The sequence below is a fragment of the Rhinolophus sinicus genome, chromosome 1, assembly GCF_057876585.1.
Source record: "Rhinolophus sinicus isolate RSI-liver-muscle chromosome 1, RSI-T2T, whole genome shotgun sequence".
NCBI classification, from domain to species: domain Eukaryota; kingdom Metazoa; phylum Chordata; class Mammalia; order Chiroptera; family Rhinolophidae; genus Rhinolophus; species Rhinolophus sinicus.
In genome coordinates this window covers 208,671,152-208,693,645 of record NC_142501.1, presented here as the reverse complement: position 1 = coordinate 208,693,645, position 22,494 = coordinate 208,671,152, and positions in this window count along the sequence as shown.

Here is a 22,494-nt window from a genome sequence, read left to right as displayed (position 1 = left end):
TTATAAAATACCATCTGGTCTCCCTACCTTAACAGAAATCCAATGTGGTAATATATACAAAAGTGTAAATTGCCTTACAAGTATTACTGCTTTAATATTATCATCAACATTAATTTTTCCGATCATTAAACCTATGACTAATATTTGGGTTTAGGAAAGAAAACTCTATTTTTCTAACACTTTGGTAACATCTGGACATGGATTCTATTATATGGGATTTTCAAGAAAATGAGCAAACTAACTAAGGAGAAAAACTGAAATAATAAAGAAATACTAGAAGAAAACCAGCCACACCAAACAGACATGAAGAAAAAACACTATATGTGATAATTGTCATTGATATGAAGAAAAAAGAAGAAAATTATAGGGTAATCAGAGAAAGAAGTCAAACACAGCAATGCAGAAAAAGTTGGTTGTAAAGAAAAAAGTCATTTCTAGTTAGGTTTATCTGGAGTGAACGTTCTTTGATGTAATTGGCACCCCCTAGATGAGTTGTAGCAATATCTCCACAAAAGATAAATGTTTAATCACCACCGGGAAGAAAGTGCAGACAGGATTTAGCTGACTCATAACACGGCATGTTCCTTTTTGAATTTGCTGATGAAAAACATTGAGAGAAATATTTAATGATGTGTTATACATTGAGATGGATTCATGCAAGTTGGCCTGAAGCCACCCCTTTGAATATAACATCATTTTCAAATTTTAATCCACTGGGACTTTCTAAGGTATTTCTGGGGGAATTTCTTACCTTGAAAGATAATATAATTCTGGACAGAAATCCATTTCCTACCTTGAAAGATGATATCCTTCTGGACCACGTGCACAAAAAGAAAGCTGCAGACTTTATTGAGGGGAATTCGATCTTTTCCACCCACCTGGGGAATACACAGTGCTGTGAATTCCTGGGTGGGATGATTCCAAGCATCAAACCCAAGATAAAAATTTGGAAGTATGTGGTTTCTGCACATTCTCAGTGTTCTTTATGTATCACAACATTCCCTGACTCCTCACCTAGCTAGAAAAAGTCATTCTTCTCACAGAAATGCTCGTTTCTTATGCATGCAATTTTTAATAACAGTGACAATTATAGGTGTGTGGATGAAAATCAGCTGGGTGGTCCACAAATTAGGATGAATAAGAGAACAGCCAGAAAATTTCCTTTTCTCAAATTAGCTGTATAATCCAGATTTCTTTTCTCCTAATTTAAGGCATTGCCTGTTCTGCTAACTCGTCTATTGTGAGGAGAATGAAACTCATTTCAGACTGAATATATGTAATGTCCTTTTCAGTTAAGCATCAACCCTGGAGCACATAGAATGAGATGTAAGCCATAGAGAAAGGCAATGGGTGGCTGCCTGGTTCATTCAATATGCCAAGTGAATCTGAATATCCAGAACCTATCCGAGCTCAGTCATTTACTAGCCGGTGACTCTGAGACTGTTAATGAAATTCCAGGAATCTCAGAAATGGGAATGCTAATTCTTATCCTGCCAACTGGACTATTATTAGGAGAGAAAGAAAATAAAAGAAAAGAAATGTGTAAATTGTGAAAGCCTACCCGAGTGCTGGCCATTGCTTTTATGATTACTGTGGAATTGTTGACCAGGGAGCGGGGGAGAGCTGTGGTTTGTGATGGCCTCAGGGACTGCTTCTTTATACCATCTGTCTTGTTGTCCCTGCTCATCTGTCACGTGGGTTTAAAACGAATGTATTCAACTCCATTTAGTTTTTTGTTGAACAGCGTAATTGGGGTATAATTGATATACAGATAACTTCACATATTTAATGAGTACAATTTGATGAATGTGGACACACGCGGACACCCATGATCCAATCACCACAATCAAGGTCACGGATATATCCATAAACTCCCAAAGGTTCTTTGTGTCTCTTTGCTTTTGTTTTGAGTGGTAAAGACACTTAACATGAGATCTACTCTGTGAACAAATTTTGAAGTGCAAAATCCCGTATGCTAATTCTAGGCACTATGTACTACATACAACAAACCACTAAAACTTTCTCATCTAGCAAAGCTGAAGCTTTGTATCCAGGGAACAACTCTCCATTCCCCTACGCCATGCCCCAAATAACCACTACTGTACTCTCTGCTTCTATGAGTCTGATACCTCATATAAGTGCACTCTTGTAGTATCCATCCTTCTGCGTCTGGCTTATTTCACTCAGCATAATGCCCTCCCGGTTCATCCTAGTTGTCACAAATGGCAGGATTTCCTTCCTACTTCTGGGTGACTAACATTCCATTGAATGTCTCCATCAATCACATCATCTTTATCCGTTCATCTATCGATGGACCCTTGGACTGTTTTCATGTCTTGACTGTTGTAAATAACGCTGCAGTGAACATGGGGTGCAGATACTGCTTTGTGATCCTGATTTCAATTCTTTTGAATATATACCCACCAGTGGGATTGCGAATCATATGGTAGTTCTATTTTTAATTTTTTGGGGTACCCCCACACTGTTTCATATAGTTGCTGAACCAAATTACATTCCCACCAACAGTGCACAGGGGTTCCAATGTCTCTAAATCTTAGCCAACATGTATTATCTTTTGTTTTTTTTTAACAACAGGTATCTTAACAAATTTGAAGTGACCTCTCATTGTAGTTATTTTCATTTTCCTGGTAGTTAATCAGGTTGAGTGTATGTTTATATCCTTCCTACCATTAGTATGTCTTTGTTGGAAAAAAATAGTTGTTCAAGCCCTTTCTTCATTTTTTAAATTGGGTTAGTTGTTGCTTTGTTTTGTTTTTGATATTAATTTGTAGGAGTTCTTTATAAATTTTGGAAATCAACCCCTTATCAGATACATGGTTTTCAAATATTTTCTCCCAAATTTTAGGTTATCTCTTCATTCTGTTGATTGTTTCCTTTGCTGTGTAGAAGATTTTCCATTTGATATACTCCCACTTGTCTAATTTTTCTTTGAGTACTTGTGCTTTTGGTGTCTCATCCAAGGAATCATTGCCAAGACCAATGTTAAAAAAATGTTCCTGTATGTATTCTTCTAGGAGCTTTACAATTCAGTTCTAACATTTAAGTCTTTAATTTATTTTGAGGTTTTTGTGTGTATGGTGTTAAATAGGGTTTCAACTCCATTCTTCTGCATTTGGATATCCAGTTTTTGCCAACAAAATTTGTTGACAAGACTATCTTTTTCCCATTGTGCATTCTTGACATTCTTGTCAAAGATCAAACTCACTGCATATGTGTGGGTGCTTAATTCTGGGCTCTCTATTCTGTTCCATTCATCTATATATCTTTCTTTATGATAGTACCATTGTTTTAATTATTATAGTTTTGTAATATCTTTTGAAAGCAGGAAGTTTGATGCCTCTAGCTTCATTCTTCTTTCTCAAGATTGCTTTGACTATTCTGTCTTTTGTATTTCCATGTAAGTTTTGGGATTACCTTTTCTATTTCTGTAAAAAAAAAAATGCCATTAACGTTTTCATGGGTATAGCATTAAGTCTGTAGATAGCTTTGTGTAGTGTGGACATACCGTGTTTCCCCGAAAATAAGACCTAGCTGGACAATCAGCTCTAATGCGTCTTTTGGAGCAAAAATTAATATAAGACCCAGTATTATATTATCTTAATTTATTATATTATGTTATATTATATTATATATTATATATTATGTTATATTATATTACATTACATTACATTACATTACATTACATTATATTATATTATATTATATTATATTATATTATATTATATGATCAGGTCTTACATTATTTTTTGCTCCAAAAGACACAGTAGAGCTGATTGTCCGGCTAGGTCTTATTTTCAGGGAAACATGGTATTCAGTCTTCTAATCCATGAATACAGGATATCTTTCCATGTATTTGTGTCTTCTTTAATTTATTTCATTAATGTTGTATAGTTTTCAGCGTACAAGACTTTCATCTCCTTGGTTAAGCTTATCCCAAAGTATTTTAGTCTTCATTATGCTATTGTAAATGGAATTGTTTTCTTAATTTCTATCTGGTTTTAATCTTCATAGACAAGAAGTGAAATCAATGCAACACTGAACAATAGATAAAAAGTGAAAATCCAAAAGAACTTCAGAGCATAACACAATACAAATATGAAACCAGGCAGGTAACCAAAGTAAATCAGTGAACCTCGGTCAGGCTGGACTAAGGCAATAAACATAATAGCTACTTCTTGAGCACCTACTTTATGGCAGACACTACACTTACCTTGTATTTTATAAACACAATCTCACAATAAAACTTTGAATTAAATACTTCTCTTCCCAAATAGCAGTTTTTGAGGAAACTCAAAGGCACTAAATGAACTGCCCAAGTTCATGTAGATAATAGTTCAGGGCTTAAACTTCCATTGGTCTATGCCAAAATGCCTTCCTCTATCACATCATGGTAGAACTAATGGGTCAAATTCATCTTGTAGTCCCATCCATTTTCCAATTGATGTTCATATACTTTCCACAAAGAGGTAACAGAAATTGATGGCTTATAACACAGACCCTGGGAATCACCAGATTGCCTGTGTTGCATCATATCTCTACCACTTAATATCTGCCATGACCTAATACAAACTTCTTATTGTCTCTATCCCTTATCCTTCTCCACACACACACACACACACACACACACACTCACACACTCACACACACACTATGTGACTCAAAATTCACAAGCTTTAACTAGATTGGAATGGAAACATCTGATTTTCTAATCATATATTATAAAGAAGAGAAAAACTGAAGTTTTGAAATTGAAGTGATTGGTAGCTTGCCTGTGATCATACAGAACTTCTATTAGACATCAAGTTTACTGCGTTTCTGTTCCATCAGGTCTTATTTCCCATCTCATTTCTATAATCCTGTCTCTGAGAGATTAAGCCTCATCCCAAGAAATATGTTAACAGAAAAGTAACTATGCATTTTTAGAGAAAAGAAAGATAACATTTCTTATTTTATATAATACATAGAAGATTCCTATTTTATATTCCAAGTATGTGGTTAAAAAAAAAAAAAAAGTAGGAAGAATACAGCCTTAGAAGGTCAAAGGACCTGAGACTGAGTTCAGTTTGCCAAGAATTTGTGATCCAAACTTGGGAAAATTACATCTCAGCTTCATCAACTCATTAATAATATCTCTACAAACAGTATCACTCTTCATCCATTTTATAAATGAAGACACAAAGGTGAGTAAACGCTAAGAGCCAGGAAGTGAGCCTCTTTCATTGTTTTAAAATTGTTGTAAAATTAATCAAACATAACATTTGCCATTTTGACCATTTTAAACTGGAAAATTCAGTGGCATTAATTACATTGAAAATATTAGAGTGACGTCATAGCAATGGCGGCAGCGGGGCGCACTTTTTGAGTTCTCCGTCGGATCTTATCAGAAACGGGAAGCTTATAACCCATCAAAGGACTCTCTGCTCATCACGCAGAACAGCGAAGAGACTCGCGCAGGGATTTCTTGCAGGTGGGGAAAAATTGGGCGAGCAGGGGAAGAAGGAAGGGAGCGAAGCGGAGACACGCCGCACCTGCGGCGGCCGTGGGGAGCGGGTTGGGATCGCGGTCCACACCTGTGGCGGTAGAAATTCGGCCCCCACCCTCGGGTTGTGGAAATCTGCTCCGCACCTGTGCCTGTGAAATTCCAGCCCACACCCACGGCTACAGATACGCAGGATATCCCAGGACGGAGGAGAGCCCGGAAGCCACGAGGTGGGCGTTTTGCCCTGCGTCCCACAGCGGACCTCTCCCGCTGCAGGCGCAGCATATCCAGCATTAACTTCAGCTAATAACCTCAGTTGGTCCTTGGGCCGGACAAGGAACACAGACTCCGTGCCTGGGCACCTTCCCCCGCTCTTCTGACCCTGCCCCCGCCTTTCTAGAGACTTGATCTAGCCCCTGCACTAAGGAGCAGCGGCAGATTACAGAGGCGCCTTGGAGCCCCGGCTCCGGGAAGACAGGCGGGCCCAGGGAGGAGGCTAGGAGCTGGGAATCTTCCGCCCCCAGCCACCACCTTTTCTGGCCTGCGGGAAGAGTGTTAAGACAGCGGGGCTGGGAAAGAGAAGACCCCTCCTTCCATCCCCAGCCCCCACCCTTTCTAGCCAGCCTAGAGCGGGGTAAACACATCCCCAGCTGCAGAGACGCAGGGGTTCCCAGGACAAAAGAGAGAACACAAAAGCCAAGTGCCGGACTCTACTTTGCGTCCCAGAGCAGACCTCTCCCTCCCGCAGAGGGAGGATATCTAGCATTTGAGACTATTAAACTCCATACCTGGGCCCCTCCCCCCGCTCTTCCAATCCTACCCCCACCCTTCCAGAGACTTAAACTGGCTCCTGATCTGAAGAGCAGTGTCAGATTACAGAGGAGCCTTGGGGTTTGGGCTAAGGGAAGACTGGCCGCTGGCTTTGGTCCAGGGAAGAGGCTGAGAAGAGTGTGGTTTGCCCTGGACTAGGAGACAGAAGACTCATCCACCCCCAGATACCACCGTTTCTGGCCTGTGGGTGGGGTGTGACACAGCTGGGCTGGGAAAGAGAAGACCCCTCTTTCCATCCCCAGCCCCCACACTTTCTGGCCTGCCTAGGGCGTGGCAATTACATCGGCGGAGGCACTCCCAGGGATCAGCAGTAAGTGGTATATACAGCACTCAGCTTTCAGCAGCTGAGGAATTCCCTGCCGGCCACACACACACACAGGGAAGAGGTGCCCTAAGACTCAGGAGAGCTGGACACAGGGCTGGTGGTGCTATTCTCGGTGTGCATATGTGCCGGCAAGGGCAGAAACTGCACTGACTTTGTAAAACCTACTGTCCAGACCCCTCAGCCCCACGCATCTAAAGCTGCAGCCTCAGAGTCACTCTGGACATCAGGTGACCGGCTCTACCTGCACAATACGCAGGGGATTACTTGGTGGGCTTAAGCCACAACTGGCGCTGTCTTTTTTTTTTTTTTTTTTTTTTCTTTTTCTTTCTTTTCTTTCTGTTTTGATTTGTCTTTATATTTTTGACATCTTTGCCTCTGTCGAGTGAGGATTCTGTGCTACAGCAGAGAACAACTTGGAGATCACTTGGTGGGCTTAAGCCACAACTGGCGCTGTCTTTTTTTTTTTTTTTTTTTTTTTTTTTTTTTCTTTTTCTTTCTTTTCTTTCTGTTTTGATTTGTCTTTATATTTTTGACATCTTTGCCTCTGTCGAGTGAGGATTCTGTGCTACAGCAGAGAACAACTTGGAGATCACTTGGTGGGCTTAAGCCACAACTGGCGCTGTGTTTTTTGTTTGTTTGTTTGTTTTTTGTTTGTTTGTTTTTTGTTTGTTTGTTTGTTTTTGTTCTGTGTTGATTTGTCTTTATATTTTTGACATCTTTGCCTATGTCGAGTGGGGGTTGTCGATTGTTTTTTTACATGTGAATGTATTTGACTTTTTCCTTGTTGTTATTGTTGTGCTTGGTGATTTGCTTTGTTCTGTAATTGCCCTACCAGTGCCCAGCTTAAGAGGCACAAGATTCAACATACCCAGCGGCCAACTCCAGACCAAGCCAGAGTACTACCGGGTTTGACCTACAAGTGATACACTCAGAGGGGATTCTTTACAGGCACATAGAGGCCAAAGGGCAAACCACATCTAAGCGGTCAATCCTCACGCAGCAGAATACCCTGCGTGGGCAAAGCCAAGTCTTACAACTAGTCAGCCTAGGAGTTAACTCCACCTACTCACAAGCGAAAAGCAATTAAGGATCTTCTTTAACAGGACAATATACACAACACAAGAGTCACTTTTAGAGCACACGTAGGGGAGAAGAACGAAGTAGTGCAAGTCAAATATAAAGGACATTTATTATATACTAATCCAGCAAGAACTAAGAACTCCAGGGCACCTATCTAATACATCGAAGCAAACACAGAGAGTCAGCCAGAATGAGGAAACAAAGAAACATATCCCAAATAAAAGAACAGAAGAAACCTTCAGAAATGGAACTAAATGAAGCAGAGGTAACCAAACTGTCAGAGACAGAGTTCAGAATACTGATGATAAGAATGTTTAAGGAACTTAGAGAGGACATCAAGAAGGATGTAGAAATCATAACGAACAACCAGTTAGAACTAAAGAACACAGTTACCGAAATAAAGAACTCACTTGAAGGAATTAACAGCAGGTTAGATGAAGCAGAGGATCGAATCAGCGACTTAGAAGACAAGTTAGCAGAGATCACCCAAACAGAACAACAGAAAGAAAAAAGAATAAAAAACAATGAAGATGGTTTAAGAGACCTATGGGATAACATCAAGCGCAACAACATGCGCATCATAGGAATACCAGAAGGTGAAGAGAAGAAACAAGGGATTGAGAACATATTTGAAGTAATAATGTCTGAAAATTTCCCTAACCTGATGAAGGAAACCAACATACAAGTCCAGGAAGTGCAGAGAGTTCCAACCAGGATAAACCCAAACAGGTCCACTCCAAGACACATTATAGCTAAAATGGCAAAGATTAAAGACAAAGAGAGAATCCTAAAAGCAGCAAGAGAAAGACAGAGGGTTACATACAAGGGAACTCCCATAAGACTATCAAATGACTTTTCTGCAGAAACATTGAAGGCCAGGAGGGAGTGGCAGGAGATACTCAAAGTGATGGAAAACAAAGGCCTACAACCTAGGTTGCTTTATCCAGCAAGGCTATCACTTAAAATTGATGGGGAGATAAAGAGCTTCCCAGAAAAGAATAAGCTAAAGGAATTCATTACCACCAAGCCAGCATTGCAAGAAATACTAAAAGGACTTCTGTAAATAGAAGAAAGACGAAAACAATTTATCCACAAATTTAAAAATGGCAATAACTATGTACTTATCAATAATCACTTTAAATGTAAATGGTTTAAATGCTCCAATCAAGAGACATAGGGTGGCTGAATGGATAAGAAAGCAAGACCCTTGTATATGCTGTATACAAGAGACTCACCTCAGATCAAAAGACACACACAGGCTAAAAGTGAAGGGTTGGAGTAAGATATTCCATGCAAATGGAAATGAGAAAAAAGCTGGAGTTGCAATACTTATCTCTGACAAAATAGACTTTAAAATGAAGAAAATATTAAAAGACAAAGATGGACACTATATAATAATAAAGGGATCAATTCGACAAGAGGATATAACTCTAGTAAACATCTATGCACCCAACATAGGAGCACCTAAATATATAAAACAGATATTGACTGACATAAAGATGGAGATCAACAGTAACACTATCATAGTAGGGGACTTCAACACACCTCTGACAACAAGGGACAGGTCTTCCAGACAGAAAATCAATACGGAAACAACAGCCTTAAATGACACATTGGACCACTTGGATTTAACCGATATTTTCAGAGCATTCCACCCCAATGCTGCAGAATACACGTTCTTCTCAAGCGCACATGGAACATTCTCCAAGATAGACCATATGTTAGGCCACAAAGCAAGTCTGGATAAATTTAAGAAAATTGAAATCATACCAATTGTCTTCTCTGACCACAGTGCTATGAAATTAGAAATGAACTACAGGAAAAAGACTGGAAGACACACAAATTCATGGAGGCTGAATAATATGTTACTAAACAATGAATGGGTCAAACAGGAGATCAAGGAAGAAATCAAAAGATATCTCGAGACAAACGAAAATGAAAATACAACGACCCAAAATCTATGGGATGCAGCGAAAGCAGTCCTAAGAGGGAAGTTCATAGCACTGCAGGCCTACCTAAAGAAACAAGAAACATCACTAATCAACAGTTTATCTTCACACTTAAGGGATCTGGAAAAAGAACAACAAAATAAGCCCAAAGGGAGTACAAGGAAGGAGATAATAAAGATCAGAGCGGAAATAAATGAAATAGAAACCAGAAAAACAATACAAAAGATCAATGAATCCAAGAGTTGGTTCTTAGAGAAGATAAACAAAATTGACAAACCTTTAGCCAGACTCATTAAAAAAAAGAGAGAGAGGACCCAAATTAATAAAATCAGTAATGAAAGAGGAGAAGTGACAACAGACACCGCAGAGATACAAAAAATCCTAAGAAATTTCTATGAGCAACTGTATGCCAACAAATTTGACAACCTGGAAGAAATGGACAATTTCCTAGATGCATACAACCTCCCAAGGCTAACTCAAGAGGAGACGGAAAACCTGAACAGACTGATTACCACCAAGGAAATTGAATCAGTAATCAACAATCTCCCAACAAACAAAAGCCCTGGACCAGATGGCTTTACAGGTGAATTTTACAGAGCGTTCCAAAAAGAATTGTCACCTATTCTCCTCAAACTCTTCCAAAAAATCCAGAGAGAGGGAAGACTCCCAAACACTTTTTACGAAGCCACTATCACCCTGATCCCAAAATCAGACAAAGACACCACAAAAAAAGAAAACTACAGGCCGATATCGCTAATGAACATAGATGCAAAAATCCTCAACAAAATACTAGCAAACAGAATTCAGCAATATATTAAAAGATTATACACCATGATCAAGTGGGATTCATCCCTGGCATGCAAGGGTGGTTCAACATCCGCAAATCAATTAATGTGATACACCACATTAACAAAATGAAAAATAAAAATCATATGATCATATCAATTGACGCAGAAAAAGCATTTGATAAAATTCAGCAGCCATTCATGATAAAAACCCTTAAGAAAGTGGGAATAGAGGGATCATATCTCAACATAATAAAGGCCATATATGATAGACCCACAGCTAACATCATACTCAATGGGGAAAAACTAAAACCATTCCCCTTAAAATCAGGAACAAGGCAAGGCTGCCCACTTTCTCCACTTCTGTTCAACATAGTGCTGGAAGTTCTAGCCACAGCAATCAGACAAGAAAAAGAAATAAAAGGCATCCAAATCGGTAAGGAGGAAGTAAAACTGTCATTATATGCAGATGATATGATACTATATTTAGAGAACCCTAAAGACTCCACCAAGAAACTATTAGAGCTGATAGATGAATTTAGTAAAGTAGCAGGATACAAAATTAATATTCAGAAATCAGTTGCATTTGTATATACCAATAATAAAACATCAGAAGGAGAAATTAAAAAAGCAATTCCGTTTACAATTGCTCCAAAGACTATAAAATACCTGGGAATAAATTTAACCAAAGAAGTAAAAGATCTGTACTCAGAAAATTATAAGACACTGAAGAAAGAAATGAAAGAAGATACAAATAGATGGAAACACATACCATGTTCATGGATAGGAAGAATTAATATAGTTAAAATGTCCATACTGCCTAAGGCAATATATATATTCAACGCAATTCCTATCAAACTACCAACGACATTTTTCACAGAAATAGAACATATAATCCTAAAATTTATATGGGATAACAAAAGACCCCGGATATCTTCAACAATCTTGAGAAATAAGAACAAAGTGGGAGGTATAACAATACCTGACTTCAAATTATACTACAAGGCTACAGTAATCAAAACAGCATGGTACTGGCATAAAAACAGACCCATAGATCAATGGAACAGAATAGAGAGTCCAGAAATAAATCCATGCCTATATGGCCACTTAATCTATGACAATGGAAGCAAGAATGTACGGTGGGGTAAAGACAGTCTATTCAATAAATGGTGCTGGGAAACTTGGACAGACACATGCAAAAAGATGAAGCTGGATCACCTCCTTACACCACATACAAAAATAAATTCAAAATGGCTTAAAGATTTAAATGTAAGATCTGAAACCATAAAATTCCTAGAAGAAAATATAGGAAGAAACTTCACAGACATTACCCGGAGTAAGATTTTTACTGATATATCCCCTCGCGCGAGGGAAGTAAGAGGAAAAATAAACATGTGGGATTACATCAAACTAAAAAGCTTTTTCACAGCAAAGGAAACCATCAATAAAACAAAAAGGGATCCTACTGATTGGGAAAATATATTTGCCAATGATATATCTGATAAGGGGTTAATATCACAAATTTATAAAAAACTCACTCAACTCAACTCCAAAAAAACAAACAACCCAATTAAAAAATGGGCAGAGGACATGAAGAGACATTTTTCTAAAAAGGACACACAGATGGCAAACAGACATATGAAGAAATGTTCAACCTCACTAACCATTAGAGAAATGCAAATAAAAACCACAATGAGATACCACCTCACCCCAGTCAGGATGGCTATCATCAATAAATCAACAAACAACAAGTGCTGGCGTGGATGCGGAGAAAAGGGAACGCTGGTGCACTGTTGGTGGGAATGCAGATTGGTGCAGCCACTATGGAAAACAGTTTGGAGATATCTCAAAAATCTGAAAATGGAACTACCTTATGATCCAGCAATCCCACTCCTAGGTATCTATCCGGAGAAATCCAAAACACCAATTCAAAAATCTTTATGCACTCCTATGTTTATTGCAGCACTATATACAATAGCCAAGACCTGGAAACAACCGAAATGCCCATCAGTAGATGACTGGATTAAGAAACTGTGGTACATTTATACAATGGAGTATTACGCAGCCATAAAGAAGAAAGAAATCTTACCATTTGCAACAACATGGATGGACCTAGAAAACATTATGTTAAGTGAAATAAGTCAGAAAGAGAAAGACAAATACCATATGATCTCACTTATATGCGGAATCTAAAGAAAAGAATAAGTGAATGAACTAATCAGAAACAGTTTTGGAAACATGGAGGAAAAACAGAGGGTTGCTAGAGGGGCGGGGGGGTGGGGATAAGGGGAAGGTGAGAGGTTTTGGGAACGTACAGAGGGATAGTGGATGGGGGGAGGGGGGTTCACACAGTGTGAGGGATATAAATGATAAATGTCTAAGTTTTGCTTTGTCTTGTGCACCTGAAACTAATTAAAAAAAAAAAAAAAAAAAAAAAAAAAAAGAAGTACAAATTGGTTGTTACAAAGTAGTCATAGGGGTGTATTGTATAGCATAAGGAATATAGTCAATAATATTGTCATAATTATGTACGGTGTCAGATGGGTACTAGATTTATGGGGGTGATAGATGAGAAGGGATTTGGGGGGCAGGATTAAAATGGTGAAGAGATTGAGGAGTACCAATTGGTAGTTACAAAACAGTCCTGGGGATATAAAGTAGAGCATAGGGAACATAGTCAGTAATACGGTAATAACTAAATATAGTGCCATGTGGGTACTAGAGTAGTACACAGACTATTATTATATAAATATCTAACCACTATGCTGTTTACCTGAAATTAATATAATGTTGAATGTCTAAATAAATAAATAAATAAATAAATAAAGTATTAAAAAAAAAAAAAAAAGAAAAAAAAAAAAAAAAAGAAAATATTGTACAAGTATCATCAGTGTTGTTTTTCGAAAAGCTCGTATCACCTTAACAGAACATCTGTATCCATAAAACAGTGCCACCATTTCCCTCCCCCTAGCCCATCGTAACCTTTAACCTATCTTCCATCTCTATGAGTTTACCATTTTAGACACTGGTTATAAGCGTCACCACACAATTTTTGTCTTTTTGTCTGGCCAGTTTTACTTAGCACAATGTTTTCAAGGCTCATCCATGTTGTAGCATGTGTCGGTTCGTTATTCCTTTTTTATAGCTTAATAATATTTGATGGTACGAACATACAAAGCCACACTTAACCACCATACTAAGCTGTACTGTATCATATAAAGACGTAGTGATAGTCATTAACTTTCAGGAAGGTTATAAAAATTAAATTTGATAATATAAATAAAAATATTCTGTATAGCACTCTATGTGTTTTAAATATTATTGGTTCTGAAACTGTGTTCCTTAGCTAAGCCATCTTTCTTCCATCGTGATATAGAAAGACCATTAATGACAGGTATGACCGTGAATCACACCATTTTAGGTAACCATTTCTTCCTCTTTAACAGTAGGACAGCAGGGTATTTAGGAGGGTGGAAATTTTGCCCCCGTATTCAAGAAATTTTCTAGTTTAAGTCCGGATTCTTCTACTAAAGAAATATTTTACTCAGGCCATTTATTTAATCCCCCCTGAGCCTCAGTTTCTTGCAATGTAGAAAAGGTAGGGAAGCAGTAGATGATTTCAAAACACCATCAGCTCTAATGCTGTGGAGGCGCATTGAGGGATGGCTGACATGAACTATGGACATATCAATGGCTAGAATCCAAGTTTTAGAAAGAAAGAAATAATGATTATTTTGGAAGTGTGTGTTATGATATAGGACTTTCTGGAGAACATTGGAGTAATGAACAGAAAGCTACTGAAAAAGTGATTTTGGACTATTCCCAAATAGGGACTGAGACTATCTGCAGCTAATGGCAATTGCTTTAATTGAAGCACTTTGTGTATATTAATTAATCTTCAAACTCCCTCTATAGAATGAGCCATTAGTGAGAAAATCAATTTATCAACAGATACTAACTAAAGAGATGATGGGACGCCCACAAGGCCGTGGAGTTAAGTCATGGTCCAGGTTTGACTGAACTCCTAGCCAGGCCTGGGCCACGCGGCTCTGCACAAAATATGATTTTGTGAATATACCTTATAAGGGCTGCAGTCACCTCGCTGAGGCTCTCGAGGCTTGTATCACTCAGTTCTCCTTTCCCTGAATTTATATCTCTGGCAAAAGTCAGTCTTTCCTTTCTTCTCTCTTATTGAACCACTGGTTTCCACTAGACCTGCTATTAGATGGTTTGTATGCCAAGATAAATACGTCACAGCAAGGGTCCCGCCCTTGGGGAGCTTGTCATCTAAAGAGAGAGATTGATATGTAAAAAGCCAATTACATATCAATGTTATCAAAAGTGTTATCATTGCTGAATGGAGGTAGGTATGAAGAGATTGACAAACCAGAAGGGGACATTTGCCTTTCAAAATAAGCGATCAATGACCACTGGTGGGTAGCCAGTCACGTGTGGCAGACTCATATGTAAGGAACTACATACCTGTACCAAACGAGTCTTATTTGTGGACTAAGTGTGCTCAATTGTCTTGCCTGATCTGTTTCATCTATTTGTCAGCCTTTTGATTTCCTCAAGCAAAGAGCTCTGAAACTTCCAAGATGTCCGTATGAGCCACTCCTGCTATAGGACATTAGAAGATGCATATGCCAAACAGAGGACTCAACAGGTTATCCTGGGAAACAGGTGTGGTAATTAAAGCCTCTGCAGGAAGCATGAGACTGAGGCGACAGGAGTTTCTATTATCTATTGCTGCATAACAAACTACTCAAAGCTTAGTGACCTAGCAAAACAGCCATTGGCTTATATCGCATGCTTTGTGTGTCAGGAACTCAAGCAGGGTTCAGCTGGGCAATTCGTCTGCTCCATATGACAGCAGTTGGGTCATTCTGTGATTTTTAGGTGGTGGCTTCACTCTCATGCCTGTGCTTTAGAAGGGACAGCTGGCGGTTCTGACTTACTTAGCTGTGCCCATCTTCTTCTCCATGCAGTGCTCTGCCACATACTGTCTCCTGCAGGTAGTTGGGGGACTCAGGGTTCCCAGAGACCAAGGCAGAAGCCCCAGTCCTCCATATGTTGGGCTTGGGACCTGGATACCTCAGACCTTCACTTTCCCGTTGCCTTATTGGTCAAAACAGTCACAGGCCAGCCTAGATTCCAGGCGAAGGAAATAGATTCTATCTTTTGGTAAAAGGAGCCACAAATAATGTGGCCAACTTTAATCTCCCACTATGGGCCTATAGAGATATTATTTATCCACCCAGAACCTTCTACATCATAAGAAGGAAGAGAGAGCATTAGGCCTTTTCATGGCTGTGTCTATATTACCAAATGAAGTATCTAAAAGATGCTAGTAGGACAAAAATAATAATAAAGTAAAATAGCCCTGAATGTCTACAGAGCCTACAAAATACCTTTGTGTTCATTCATAATGCCGTTAATTGCTATTATTAAGTATCTTTTGCATGCCACACTTTTACTTGCATTACTTCATGTAATTCTCACAACAATTACTGTGAGAAAGGCATTTTATCTTCATCTTGCAAGTGAGGAAACTGCTGTTCAGAAACACAAATTTTGTTGCTTGGGTCACACAGTTAGAACTCGAGTTGAAGTTCTTGGGTATCAGAGTCCGTGATCTTTCTATGAAGTTGCGTGACCATCCCATAGCCCCATGGGACCCATGTGCTACCAGGAGAGGTATTTCTATTCCCATTTCACGAATAAGATCACCCGGGCTTAAGGAGAGCAGTTTCCCCAACATTTCCCAGCTAAAAAGTAAAGGCTCTTTATACTATTGTGCCAGAAGAATAGTGCCATTTGCGACAACGTGGATGGATCTTGAGATTATTATGCTGAGTGAAATAAATCAGACAGAAAATGTCAAGAACCTTAAGACTTCTCTGATATGTGGGATGTACAAGTAAAACTGAAAGCACCAAAGGAAGAAGACAAACAAATAAAGAAACAAAAACTCATAGACACAGACAATAGTTTAGTGATTACCGGACGGTAATGGAGGTGGGGGGGCAGGTGGCTGAAGAGGTAAAGTGGATCAGATATATGGTGGTGGAAAAACTGACTCTGGGTGAACACACAGTGTGATATATAGATAATGTTTTACAGAATTGTACACTTGAAACCTATGTAACTTTACTAAACATTGTCACTCCAATAAGCTTGAATTAAAAAAATAATAATACTCATAAATTTAAAAAAATAAATTAAACAAAAAGTAAAGGCATAGGGACTTGAACCCATGCATTTTTAAGCTCCAGAAATGTTAGGTGTTACACACACTATTTCTTTGTAATAATGTCAGCAGTGTTAAAACACACCCAAACTGCATGTAACCTTTTATCATTTTTATGCTCATGACTCTGTGCTAATGGAAAATGTAAATTCTTTGCAATTTACAGCAGATTTTACATTAGTGGCAGTGTTCCCATAGTTCCGTTATCTCGGTTTGTCTCACACATTTATTACTAATTTGACATCAGTGACGTGCTAATTAAAGTTCACCCTCTAACATGAAATACAGTATTATATAAAACAGCAACATTTTCTTTCCATTTAGGTTGCCAGATATTTCATGGGTGGTTTACAATAAATGCAGGAAGTAATTTTGTTTGTTTAGGAAATCATCCTTTCCGTCATTCTTACTTACGTTACCACGCTGCATTTTTCCAGCTAATGCTTGTGTTTCATTAAACGCTCTTTTATGCAGTGGCGTTTTGTTTAGGCACAATTGTTGATTAAAATAAGCATCCAAATTGCTTAATTGCCTGACAGAAGACGCTAGATTTTTCCAAGCATGACCTTTTCAAGCATGACCTTGGAAAGGTCACAAAAACTTTCATATTTAAGGAAAAAGGGATGGGTTTGAAGATAAAATTAGGCCATCCCCAAACTTGTTAACATAAATATAATCTACATATGCTCTACTCATCCACTGGCCCCTGTTAGTTCTACTTCCTAAATACATATTGCAAGTGTTGTTTTTTCTTCATTCTTACTTCCTCCGCTCTAGGTCACTGGTTGGTTCTCAAACTGTACATTAGAATCCCCTTGGGATTTTAAACATACTACCAATGCTCCAGTCTCCCAGACATTCGGACTAATTGGTGTGGAGCGGGGCCAGAGACTGCATGATTCTAACTAATTTTGGGGTTATTGTCTTGTTGTTGTTCCAGATATCAAACTTTGAGAATCACGGTTCTCATTTCTAGATCCTTGATGTTTGATATATATTATATGTCTCATGGAATGGCAATAGAAACATCACCTGGAAGGCCCTTAGAAGTGCAGAATTTGGGTCCCCACCTCACCAAACCACATTTTACATATTAACACCACGCCCTAAGGATTTGAATGAATAGTAAACTGTGAGCAGAGCTCCCATGAATGCCTCGGCCATCTATCCTCCGGACTACTAATTTGTCTGTCATTTATTCCTACCCATCGCCAACGTGCCCTTCACAGAGGTCAACTTGATGGAAACACCTCATACCCTTCCCATGTTAACACTGAAATTCTTCTCTTTGTCTCACCAAGTCTGCTTTCTGCCACCCATTCTCCAGCCCCGAGACCCCAGCATGCCATGAATGCAGCCCTCTACACTTTGATGCTCTTCATAAGCTCTTCCCTCTGCCAGAAACAGTCTCTTGGTATCGTCTTACAATTGTGTGCCATAGTGTTCTGACTGAGAAATGCAGCCAGATGGTAAAGTAGAAAGAGAGTAGCTCATGAAAATCAGAGCTGCTTTGTGAATCTAAGCTGTGGCCTTTCCTGGATTTAGATGCTTGCAAATTCAATTAACCTTCTTCACCTTTTATTTTACTAATTATACAATGGGATTAATGAGAGAATCATTTTATTTATTTATAGTTTTATTAAAGTGTAGTTGACATACAATGTTATATTGGTTTCAGGTGTACAACACAGTGATTCAACATTTATATACCTTACCACGTGAACACCACAGTAAATCTAGTAACTATCTGTCACTGTAAAAAGCTATTATGATATTATTCACTAATTACCTGTGCTGTACATTACATCTTTGTGACTTATTTATTTTATAACTGGAAGTTTGTATCATCTCTTATTTCCTTTCACATTTTCACCATCCCCCAAAACCCCTCCCCTCTGGCAACCATCAATTAGTTCTCTGTATCTATGACTCTGTTTCTGTTTTGTTTTTCTTGTTCATTTGTTTTATTTTGTTTTGTTTTTAGATTTCACATATAAGTGGAATCATATGGTATTTTTCTTTCTCTGTCTGATTTAGTTATCTTAGCCTAATGCCGTCCACTTCCATCCATGTTGTCTCAAATACAAGCTTTCATTCTTTTCCTTGTGGAATAATATTCCATTGTGTATATATCCCACATCTTATTTATCTAATCATCTATCTATGGACACCTAGGTTGCTCCCATATCTTGACTATTGTAAATAATGTTGCAATGAACATAGGAATGCACATGTCTTTTCAAATTAGTGTTTTCACTTTCTTTTGATAAATACCCAGAAGTGGAATTGCTTGGGCATATGGTAGTTTTATTTTTAATTTTTTGAGGAATCTCCACAGCATTTTCCATAGTGGCTGCATTTATTTGTAGTTCTACCAACAGTGCACGAGGTTTCCAGTGAGATTACATACATAAAACACAGTGGCCACCTGACCTGCACAGAGTAGGTACTTAATTTGTGTTGATATATCGTCACCCAGCAGAGCACTAGATGTACAGGAAACTCTTAACCATGGAAGGGTGCTTGGTGCACTGCCAATCAAAGGAGTGTTCATAAAAACAAGAGCAAGACACCACAATGTACAAAGTGTTTTATTTAACTGTCCTTTTTAACGTCTGGTTAAGTGATAAGATTGAAACACCTTTTGCTGAAACTGACCCAATTCCTTTGTTCTTAATATAGAAGGAAAAATGGCTGAATTAAGTAGGGAATTATTTTCTGCAAGCCTGAAAAAAAAGAAAAGAACACCGCTTCAATTCTGTTTTGAGAAATCTTCTGAGCACTTAAAATATTGTATACTTCATATTAAATATTTCAGTTACATTGGAAAAGTTCATAATTCCCAGTGAACAGTCTTGCAACTAAAAGACTTAACTGAAAAAAAAGGGGATCTTTTTCCCTACCGAAATTGGAAGTTACTTAATTTTTGATTATACGACGTTACCTCGGACTCCCACAAAGACCTGCCCTACATTAGAAATATTATATTGTACTAAAAAGTCTTTTATTCCTAGCTCTCAAATGGTAAATAATATATAAGCATTGCTTAATATGGGAAAATGAAAAACAAAATGAGTCATTTCTTTTTAATAGTCCACATGAATAGTCATTGGATCAATAGTTCACAGTATACAACCTGCAAGTAAATGTACTTAATAATTCAGCAAAATGGCCATATTTTATATTTGAAAACCATTAAAGTAATGTTATACATCAGACAAAGACTTAGATGACATTCAGGAAATCTGGCAGAACTGGAATTGCAAGGAAGCTGCAACAATGGCCTCAGCTGCCAGCAAAGTCTGAAGTTAGCATTTAATAGCTGCTGTGAACTCCACCTTGGCTGTCTGCTCAACTGTCTGCCTCAGCTTCCATAAGTGAATATGGGCTTTTCCTTTTCACTGTTAGGTCTGTGAAAGTGCCTCTGATTGGTTGACTCTTACAGCAGCCTTGATTGCAAGGAGTCTGGGAAATGTAGTTGTGAGAACTCAAGGTCTTGCGTTTCCAGAAAAGCTTAGAAGGACAGTGATAGGAAAATTACAATAATACCTGGCATACATACGTACTTATTTTCTGTTTTCCCCACAAAAACATAAGCTCCATGTAGCAAGGATTCTGTCATCTTTCCCCAATGATATAGTCCAGATACAGAGAATAGTAGCTGAAATTCAGTTGACACTCCTAAAAATTCTTATTGAGTGGCTCTGTGAGTGAGTGAGTGAGTGAGTGAGTGAGTGAGTGAGTGAGTGAAGGGGGAACCCCAAAGCTGGTATTCCAGTCCTTATCTGTGCCTCACTCTTTGGTGTGCTGGCACAACTTGGGGAGTGTGACGTCACCATTCCCACCCTGTGGGCACCTCCAGGATCTCATGTCTCCACACATTTCTCAGTGGATTACAGCAAGCTCTAAGGAGGCTACACAGGGCACTGGAATGAGAGTCAAAAGACTCGAGCTTCTGGACTGGTCTATATTCCTGGAGGTAGACTTATAGAAGACATTTTACTTCCTTGAACCTCATTTTTATTTTCTAGAACAAAAACCAATGATTGATGCCCTGTTTAACTCAGAGGGCTCTTGGGAAGGTCAGGTGAGAAGACGTATTTTGCTGCTCATTCCTTCATTCGTGCATTCATTCATTCACCAAACAATTACCAAGCACTTAGTCTATTCCATGGAGAGCAGAAGAGACTGACTATACAAAAGTGAATAAAACACCATCCCTGAGCCTGAAACATAGACCAAATCTATGATAGCGCTACAGCCAATGACAGGCACCTGACAGGAGCTGGAATGGGAAGAGCCAACTCACAGTGGTGTGGGGGCACAGAGGATGAGGACTTCCCCACAAAAGGAGTCAGCGACTCTTCACAAGTGAGCAGGCACTTTAGCAGGTTCTGGAAAGCTAAGCTGCATGCAGTCAGGTGGAGAAACAGAAGGAGGTGTGTGTTGCTGTAAAATGTTACACATAAGGTATAAAATTTAAACAAAACAGAAAAGGTTTGAATTTGGGTAAACAGTTAATAGTCCTCCAACTGAATTGTTGGGTGTGTTTTGTGTTTGATAATATCTGTCTCTGTGGAAAGGTGTGTATGTGTGTGTGGGGGGGGAGGAGGGGACGGACAGCATGGTGAATGCAGTCCCCAACTGTAAAGACAGACTGCTTGAAAGCCAATTCTAGCTCTGCCACTTACTACCGTGTTTCCCCGAAAATAAGACCTAACCAGAAAATAAGCCCTAGTGTGATTTTTCAGGATGACATCCCCTGAACATAGGCCTAATGTGTCTTTTGGAGCAAAACTTAATATAAGACCCGGTCTTATTTTCAGGGAAACACGGTAGGTAGTATGTGACCCTGGGACATTAACAACTTTTCAGTCTTAATTAGTTTCCTTCTTCTTACTCTTGAGGTAATAATAGCACCCAGTTTATAGAGTTGTGAAAATTATATAAGTTTTTACACACAAGCTGCTTTTAATAGCATCTGACTATTGAATGGGGTACACACACAATAAACCCAACTACTATTATAATGCTTAAAATAACTGCTGCTGTTGTTATTGTTTCTATTTGTATTGATAGAACTCATTTCCCTGTAGAAACTCTTCTGCTCAGTGTGAGGCCCTGGGATGCATAATCACCAAATGTAACGGTGTGAGCCCTGCAGATCCGTGCCACATTGTTTTCCTCAGTAACTTGACGCACCAAGGGCCAGAGGTTAAGAGCATCACTCCAGCACTGTGCAGCCTCCGGGCTGGGCCGGCGATGCTGGGTGACCCCTCAGTACACAGGGCTCACTTCCAGGACAGGGCTGCCGCCTCCCTGTGGCTGTGCCACGCCCTCATAGAATGCATTTTCCGGGTCCTCTTTGATGTGCCCTGGTCACTTCAGTGCCTACAGTTCCACGCAGTCCTGGGTGGGAACGGCACCTGCAGACTATGCTCTCCTGCCCCTTTGCTTCACAGATGGTGACTCTGAAGACCAGAGAGAGAAAGAGCCCTGCCGGGGCCACAAAGTTCATTAATGAAAGGGATGAATTCACAACACCAATCTGCTGAGTCCCAGACTAGTTCTCTTGTCCATCCCTTTGTCCTGTTTTTGAATTACCACGTGGACAATGGCAATTAAATATACCGTAACACTAAAAATGTGTCTGATTTACATCTTTGTGCTCATTTTATTTCAGACTCAGCACACACTATTCTGTCACACGCTGGTTTTAAAACCCAGGTACAGCGTCGACTGAGGGGATAATAATGCATACATTAATAACAATA